This window comes from Solenopsis invicta, chromosome 2, assembly GCF_016802725.1.
Source record: "Solenopsis invicta isolate M01_SB chromosome 2, UNIL_Sinv_3.0, whole genome shotgun sequence".
NCBI classification, from domain to species: Eukaryota; Metazoa; Arthropoda; class Insecta; order Hymenoptera; family Formicidae; genus Solenopsis; species Solenopsis invicta.
In genome coordinates, this window is record NC_052665.1 from 17,722,195 (window position 1) to 17,731,829 (window position 9,635).

The window sequence follows — 9,635 nt, forward strand, 5'->3', positions numbered from 1 at the left end:
AGCGAATCGCCATTTCCATCCATTTTCTTAGACTTGCTAATTAAATGATTGTTATCCTTAGTTTTTATGCATCGGGAAATACAGTTATTTGCTAATTTCATTGCTTACCGAGGAAATAAATTATCTCGTAACGTTTTCGCAGCAAATGTCCTGGATTATTAATTAATTAGTATAATGTAACAATTTCGATAACGTGCTATTTCGTGATAAGTTTTGAATCTCAAAAAAAAGGAAATTCAAAAAAGATGAAAAGTAATAATGTGTGTATATGTGTGTGTGTGTGTGTGCAGTACTGTGTATCGACATATATTCAGAACGAATGTAGCGCAATTCGTAAGATGTTCAACAATCCCTTACATCGGCGTTAATCTACAGTATAGGATTCGTCTTGGATTCCGGAAACAGCAAGCTTCCCACATTAATTAATTAATCCGCGTTCTAATCGAACTTCGTTGTTTAGTGAACCGCGACTTCCGACATCGTTCACGATTTCAGGGATCACGTTTTATCGTATCTTCCTCTCTCCTCTCAGCTTACGTAGAAGCAAGATAGGAACGGATTACCCAAGCGATTGTTAAAATATTTATTACAATGTTTATAGCGGCCATTCGGGTAACTATTTTCGCTAATCGATATTTCCCTGCAAACAATTTTCAAGCCGAGAGACTGAAAATTTGACGAAATCGAGTAACGTGGAAAAGACTGTGTAAAATCAATTATTTATCAAACGATATGTGTTTGCAACAACAAATTCATAGAATCGTCAATTTATACGACCAACGTGAATACTAATAGAACGAACAGTATTAACGTTTATTTTATTAAATTATGGCGCCTGTAATTTCCAACGCGATCAATTTAAACGTCAAAATTGTTTGTAACGTTACTTATTATTACACGCGCCGCTGCACTTTCTCGACCGTGAGATTTCTATCCCTTCATCCGGAAAGTCGCCTTTCGCTTCGCGACGGATATTATTCTTATATCCTCACGGTTTCAATGTTACTCCCGGGGAAAGCTATCTCTCTCGTGAGATATGCACGCTATATGCAAACCTATGTATTATTTCAGTATTCCATACTGCGCAATATTGTGTCAAAAACGAGTGAATCTTTAATACGCCGCGTCATAAATCTCACATTCCGTTTCGCCTACATCTCACATCCCGTGGCCGTTTACACGCCATACGTTATTTACGCCTATACAGCGCAGTGCTCTCTGCCCTTTCAATATTCCCTTAACAATGTTTCCTCTATAAATTCCATAACTTTATCGGCTTCTCGGTGCTGCTCATTGTCAAGTCAAAAAAATGTCGTTTTATTACTATCGTATTCTTATTATTAAATAAAATTGAGCAATATGAAATTAACAGCAATTTATTGTACGTCTTATTAATATTTTCATTGAATATTGCCAATATAAAATCTTTGGTCTCTGTTAACAAGATAAATCTAATATTTTAGTGTATTTACATAAAAATGACATATACATCGTAACTTTTAAAAAATATCAACTTGACAATTTTTACTTTAAAAAATAAAAAAATGTTCGTTACAATCATCGTGAATTCTTTATCCACTAGGTATTTTTGTTAGAAAAAGATTCGCTATCAAGATTTAAAACTTTCATACGGCAAATTTATCAACTATTGTACAATTCAAACTGGCTAAATTAGTTAGAGACATAGCGCTATGTATTGTAATTTATTTTGCAAGATAAAGCTATCTCAAAAACGATCTGCGATTCAAATTAAATCATACAAAATTAAATCACAATTTAAAAAAGGAGACAAAATTACAAAATTTTTATGACATTTTAAAGTACATAAAATTCCATTTAGCATGACTCGTACATCGTTTCCTATCAAATCAACTCTAGTCGCAATAACTCATGCATTATTTTCATGTATCCTCTTCCGTTTACTTGTTCTCTTTTTTTTCACAAATCTACATGCATACACAAGTATCATTCCAGTACGGACAGCTCATAAGTATCGCATCGAGAATGACTGAATCCCCGTTGGGGATTTGTTTTTCGCCGAGTAGCATGTAAAGGATATGGATGCATGAAAGCAGTAAATATCACAGTAGAGATATCCGCACACTAGTCCCATCCATCTGATCGAGATCCTGGAATCCTTTGATCCCATTTGGATTCGAAGTTCGTGGCCTAAGAGAGTGCTCGTGAGACAAGTTGGAGAAAGCATTGGATCTGTCGTCGGGATTTTCATCATTTCATCGATGCAATAAACAGTATCATGTACGTAGGAATATTTCATATTAAATTACACACCAATAAATATTTCCAAAATACATTAGACATTTTATCACTACAATGCAAAACTCACAACGGAGTTATAAAATAATATTAACATTCAGAAATTTAAATTGTTTAATATTAACACGTATTAACACACGTTGTAATAATACGATAACAAAGGAATTATTATCATTTGATTCTTTTTAATAATTTGTTTATATTTGAGTAATGATTTGTAACGGTATTATTTTTCACTTTTTAAATTCTTTGTTTGCCACTTGGTAACGCGTTGACTTCCAGTCGATGCTTCGTAGAACTTCGCCGGGACGTAAATATTAAAAATACGGCGACATTCATTTCTATTTTCGCGGATGCATAGACTCGTAGAATCTTGTCGAAACTTTCGTCGCAATCTCGAGAAGCGAGTACTATGGCCCGACAGCTACCACCTGCTACACCCACAATATTATTCTCGTAAAATTTTTATCAGAAGCACGTCGAACATCATGGCCCGCCACCATTTGAACGCACGTTGCACTTAAAACGTCTGAGACGTAATCGCAACATCTAAAATCTGTGATGCAGTATTAATCCTCTAGAACTTTCATGCGCGTTAATACATTGATATTAACATATAATAATTTCGTTAAAAATTCTGCAGAGTTGTGCGACACTCATTTCAGCCTTCTAATTTAAGGAGAAAAAACTTCATATCTTGAAAATAACGCAATTTTAATTACGCTAAAGATATTTGGAAAATTTTGTCACATATAAATTAACAATAAAAATCTATTACATATAATTATTCGTCTTTTATATTTATTTTAAATAACAAATCTCTTGCATCATTTCAAGTTGATATATAGAGTCAAAATTGAAATTCTCATATCCATAATCTAGTTTCGTTATATTTCCGCAATTTAGAAAAAGCAGATTGTTATATCAATTATAAAAGAAAGTTATTTCATTTTAAAACACATTATTGCAAATCCTGACGTTTACATAATATAATTTTTATAACAGAAAAAAAAGATTACGACATATATAATTGCATTAGATTGCAAGCGAATTAGTGGCGAATTTAAAACCAGATTTTTTTAACCGCGGGATTTGTTTCACCGCGTGCGCGCCACTTGGAAAATGTCGAATTCATATGATATAGGAATATACGAAACGAGACTCATACGAGAACTCCTCCGAAATATGCAAAATAGAATTTTCTAGCGCGACAGGTCGGAGAGACGCGAATATTTCTGCACGTACACAAGAGTTCAAATTATCCTAAAATTACACCAGCACTGCGTTCCCGTATATTTTGCATTGCTCTTCCTCTCACACGTCGCGTTGATTACATTTTATGCAGGTCTCTCACGATCATAATGCACGTTGCATTACGATGGCATTTAGTGTATCTCCAAAGATCGCGCAGTAATTATAAATGCAACTGCATTTTAAAACCTCTTTCATGAGACCCGCTTTATTAGACCTATTAGAGATTATATGTTACCAAATGGTACATTTTACTGTAGCACATAAAACGAACGTACGTAACGCACTGTCTCGCGAACAAAAAGTTTTAATAATACTTTGTCACAGACTTTGTAACGGGCTTTGTAACGTTATTAATAACGTTGTTAACAGACTGGCAAATTAATTGACAAATGTTAAAATAGTTTTCATCAGTTGTTGAAGTGGATGAAAAACGTACAGAAGGTATAGAAAGGACAAAGTAAACGTGTTTCGGTTTTTTCCGAATTTTTTCGCGATATAATTTATATCGTAAGTCAAAGAAAAATACATTATATATGAAATACGTGTAACATATCATTGTTTAATTATTTTACTGTCTAGTAATAAAATAATTCAAACAACAGGTAACAGGTTTCATAATGTCACTATGCATTGAAAAGTGAGGTATGCTACGAATAAAAAAGGGTCGCATGTTGTTATTAAGTTATATCGTCGTCATTGTATTAATTTTTTACGGCGTTAGTTAGTGCCAAAGCGTGTTAGCTTGTCCATAGAATAATATTAATGACCCTTCATAAGGATCGTGATAATGAATCATAGAGAGGAAGGTGGTTCGTCGACGTTCTACAAGAAGGAGGGAGGTGGCATAAGATTTTGAGAATAATTTACAATATTTTTTGTACGTTATTCAGAGTCACATCGATGTAAATTATCCACTTACCTCTTGCTTGACGTCAAATGATGACAGATTTAATAGAAATAATGAAGTAAAAGTTACGTCCACAAGTAAAAGAGTGAACGTCTCACGTAGCAAATACGCGTTTTTTGATGTAAAAACGTTGTCTTCTAAGTACGTTTTGTCCTTTCACGGACTGTCACAAGGAACGACATTAAAGCTTCTATTAGTGTCCTCGTAATTCCTCGCAAATATTTTTGAATCAACGATTTTCAGCTCCTATCCTGCGGATGGGTATGTGCTTATTCCCCCTTTGAATCCATCTGTCGTCCGCAGTTTCCCCCATTTTTAATTGAATTTTTTTCTCTCACGGGGGAAGTAATTTATCCTTTTTATCTCTGAGCAGAATCGCGGATTTCAATTGAAAGAAAGTTGAACTAGTGTCTTTCCCAGATGACTGGCCGGTCACCAGGGGTGCTCCGAAACACGATAAGGTTAATATTTCAAAATGATTATCGGATCCGATCATTTAATGTCGAAAAATGAGTATTCATATTTATTCGAAATACATCTAAATAAAATTTGCTGTTTCTCGTAATTTAAACTATCATATTCCTGTTAAATTTAATATTATAATATAATTAGCACGTAATGCATATGCGTCTGTGTGTTTGATGCAAATATAATTAACAGTAAAAAATAAATTTAATTTGACATTTATTGTCTATTTATCATCTTTCAAAAAATAAATTAGATTCTTGATTTTTTACTTAAAGTAAGATCAAAGAAATTTTTCGCTGTAATAATTTTAAACAAATATATTTATTTTTTATCAAAATCTCAGCTGTATTCACATTAAATAGCATCTCGAAGTATACTTATTCTACGTGTATATTATTCATTTTACCATTTTCGCAAATTTATATTCATCATTAAAATAAATTGCTCCCGGTTTATTCATCATTAGACAATTTTTTTCACATACATAAGAAATAAATTATTATTTTGTCTTTCAGAATATCTTCAGTTAAATTTCACATTCCATTCTAGATTTGATATTGTAATTTTTTTAGTGCATCGATTATTTATTCCAAAAATATGGCTATCTTAGAATGGGACAGTTTCATAACTGAAGTGTCTGGATAACTTTTTGGAATTCGAGATGGGCACGAGTTTGCGGCAGTTCGGTTACTGAAAATGAAAAAGGAACCGCGAATGGACTCGCGCACCGGATGAAAAATGAGCCGCGGAACAATACGAAATCGGCGAAATGAATTAAACGCGCGCGAAAGAGTCTTTTTTCCCGGACAATGGCCATTTCCGCGATGCTCGCGAGGAATTAGGGCAAAAAAAAAGGTAAAAAGTAGCTATGGCGATGGTTATCTGCTAATAAACCACGCGTTGTGTCATTATTGCGAATGATTTGGTTTAACCATGGTGATCTTGACAAATCTCTCATTTGAGATTATACTGAACGTAGTGTGTAAAAAAAGTCAGATGTAAAAGGAAACGCAAAATATTTTAGATATGCTTGCGTAAAATTATTCGCATCTATCTTTGTTACTTTTATCTCATTTTTCAATTAATTTGTTTAATCGGAACGCATATACTTAAATCTTCCGAGATACGATATACTTGACTTAAGCCATTTAAGTCCTAAGCCCGTCGTATGCAAGTAAGACACGCAGAGAATGAAAATCCATCGCGGCGCGCGAGTTGCGGTGTGTATCGAGGAGATTGAGGGAGTTGAGAAGGTACAATGAAGAGACCGCGTGTGAGAAGATACAAAGTGGAAAAAGCTAGCGAGGAAATAATAATAGAGAGTGGGGCGCGGAGACGAGGCGCAATAAAGCGGTAAAACAAAAAAAGAGAGAAAAAGGTGCTCTCCAAAGAGAGAAGCAGGAAATAAAAACGAAAGAATGAGAACTAGATTGACATAGAGAAGAGAGAAAGAGAGGGAAGGAATGAATGTGATTGTAGAGAGGCAACACCGGTGCGAGATGAGAGGCCAAAATGAAACTCGACGGCGAATAAGAGAAATAGCGGTATATAACAAAGCTAAGGCGCGCGAGAGCGGGTAGGAATTAAGAAATATCATATTCACAAGAGGATGGCGAGAGGCGATAAGGGGATAAAACGAGAAAAATGAGTAGCGTGAATAAACGTATGCCGGTGCATATGCACGCAGGTGTCTCTACAAAGGATAACAAAAGAGCCGGGACGTAATGAGAGAGAAGACAACGCGACAACGGCACGCTACGGGATACCCATAAGAGCAACAACGACGGAAAGTAGAAAGGAAATCGGTAAAATTACGCGCATAGAGATCGAGAGGAAAATGATAAGGCTGGAGCAAAGTTTGTGAAAGTAGAAGCGACAAAAGGCGAAGGTATGGAGAAATTGTTTAGTTTTAGGCGGAAAGAAAAGACAATGTTGAGCGACTAAAAAAAGCTATAAAGTATGAGACAAAGTCGACGACTTTTATCTTCGAAGATAATGGTAGAGTATTTTAATCTTATAATCATAATCAATACTTTGCCATATTTTATACAAAATGTGGAATTGATCTTATCACGATTATTGTATATTTGTCCGCTATAATATATCCGCTAATAATATAAATACACCTTCACATGGTTAAATATGTAATGGAGCGGAACAACACATATTGCACTATGATGTACAAAATTGAAAGCATTAATTATAGTATGCCTTGGGTACATCCCGTTAGCCACATGATTAACTAGTCATGGATGGTGCATAATACTCATTTTAGCTACAATAAAGAGAAAGAAAGGTTAATTTAATTAAGGTTAATGATGACGTCCACCAATTTTTAGCTGACAGCGGTTTGTACGTTACATAAAATAATTTTATATTAAAAGAGAAATATATTATACATAAATAATTTAAAACACATGTAAAACAATCACACATATGTTTAGATATTTAAAGTAAGTTTGTCTAGATATTGAAAATTAATTTTCATCAGCCTCATTATTTATGTACTTATTTAAGTGCATCAATAAGCAAACAGTTGATTCGAGTCCTAGTCCCATTTATTAAAGTCGTTTCTTATTTTAAGCAATATAGAAGTCGCGTGCTTCTTTTGTTAAAATATAGGCATAAAAACTAAATACGCAAACTCTCACAACAGTTTTCTCCCTTGATTTAAAAATGGCGACTATACTAATAGTATGCTCCCCTAAGTAATGATATAGTAAGATCACGAGGGAGATCATGCCATTACGCGAACATGCTTGTGAAGTCCTCAATAGAGACGTTCCGTGCAATAGAGGGGGTAGCAACTGAGTTCCGAGGAGTCCTTGTAAAGATATTAGGTGGCAAGATTCGGGCAAGCACGGAAACCCCATCAACTCGGTGCTCGTAAATTTTCTCAGGGAGCTACGGAAATTCCACTCGGTAGGCCTACATAAGAATATACTGTGGCCCGAGTTGTGCCTTCAATCTGCTGCAAGACTTTCTTCCGTTGACTGCTCGATCCCTCTCGTGCCCTCTAGGCCTGTCTTTTTGCAAATAGAAAAGTAAAGCAAATGATACCCTCTCCCAGAATAAAAATGTCAGTGATTTTAACGGTACATTACTTAACTATTATTTCTTTCAAAAATATGGTATATTGTAATTTACTAAAAATAATCAGCTAACTCTTTCCTATTACCTGATAGAATATAATCCGATAAAAAATAATTTAAGAAGTAAAGAATAAAGTAAAATTCTCAATAAGATAATTTATCTATAAAACAATACATGTATAATAAATTGTATAATAAATTGTGTAGAAAAGTAAGAAATTAATGTGACCATAAAGATTTTTTGATGAAAAAAATATAAAACATTTTTTATATACTTCATCGAAGACGTTTTGCTACTCTTCTCAGTATCGTTCCAAATAAATTGAGTTGCCCGTTCCCGCGTTTTACCTTCTCGCTATCGCTAACATTTGCTTGATGAGAAGAAACGCGTATGTAGCCAATACTGAATATTGCTCGTACAGTTTGAAAATTCTTAATAACTGCATAGTACAAGGTAGGTGTAAGAGCGCTTTCAAGAAACCTTTTGAACAAATTTAAAAAAATCCTGATTTAGACCGATTCATAGTCGATTCTTACAAGAACCATTGTGTATAATTACATACACACATACATGCACGCATGAGCACAAACTTGTAAACACACAAAATTTTTTCATTTCACGTTATGCTTACTTTCAATTTTTCCAATGAATTCTGCATTAAAAAGGCATAAAGGTCTCTATGACAGAGATATCCAGTGCGATATAACTGCTCGATATTGACAGACATATACTTTCTGAGTACGTAAAAATTATACTTCCACGAAGTTTCGTGTTAACGTGCCGCTCATATAGAAACGTTTCTTATAATCCGCGGCTATGCTCAATAAGTCTTCCTTTTTGGTCTGGTAATTTTTTTCTAGTATACAGAATGGCCAAAGTTTGCATCTCTTTTCATAATTATAGATCGATTAAACTCGAAAAAGACATTTTTCTTTAATAAAAATTTTATTGGATTATATTTTCTTGATTATATTTACAATAATACACAATAATACACGTACAACAAAACTATTAAAAGTCAATAATAGTATTCCACTAAACAACGTGTAGTTAAAATAAATTAAAGAACAAAATTTTATTCAATTTTGAGATTTAAAACATTTTTTTATTTGAAATTCCTCACAATTCAGAAAACGTTGCAGCTTCAAGATAGAGTTAATCAAAGAAAATGCAATAAGAACTTGGGCTACTCTAGATAAACACATGAGTGAACGTACGCACATTTAGTTACCTTTAAGAATTTTTTCATGGAAAAAGTTAGCGAGTCGTTGTGGATAGACGCAAAAAGATCGCCGCAAATTCACGCTCTTTTTAGCGTGAAAATATTGGCTACGTAAGCGTTGAAACATTCACGCGAAATATATAGTAGACATCATATCCCCCATTCGCATTTTCTCGTCTATAAATTACCACATTAAATCCATGCGAGCAGACTCCTCTTAAAGAATCGTTATTCATATTGCTTTGCTTTTGCATATCAAAAATATAAATATAATATAAAATTAGTATTTACCGACGTAATAAATTAATTGCTATAAATTAAATAAATTAACTTATAATTAATTTTATTAATTAAATCTATCTTTGATTTCAATTATTGTAAGAATATGAAAATACAAAACTAAAACAATATAAA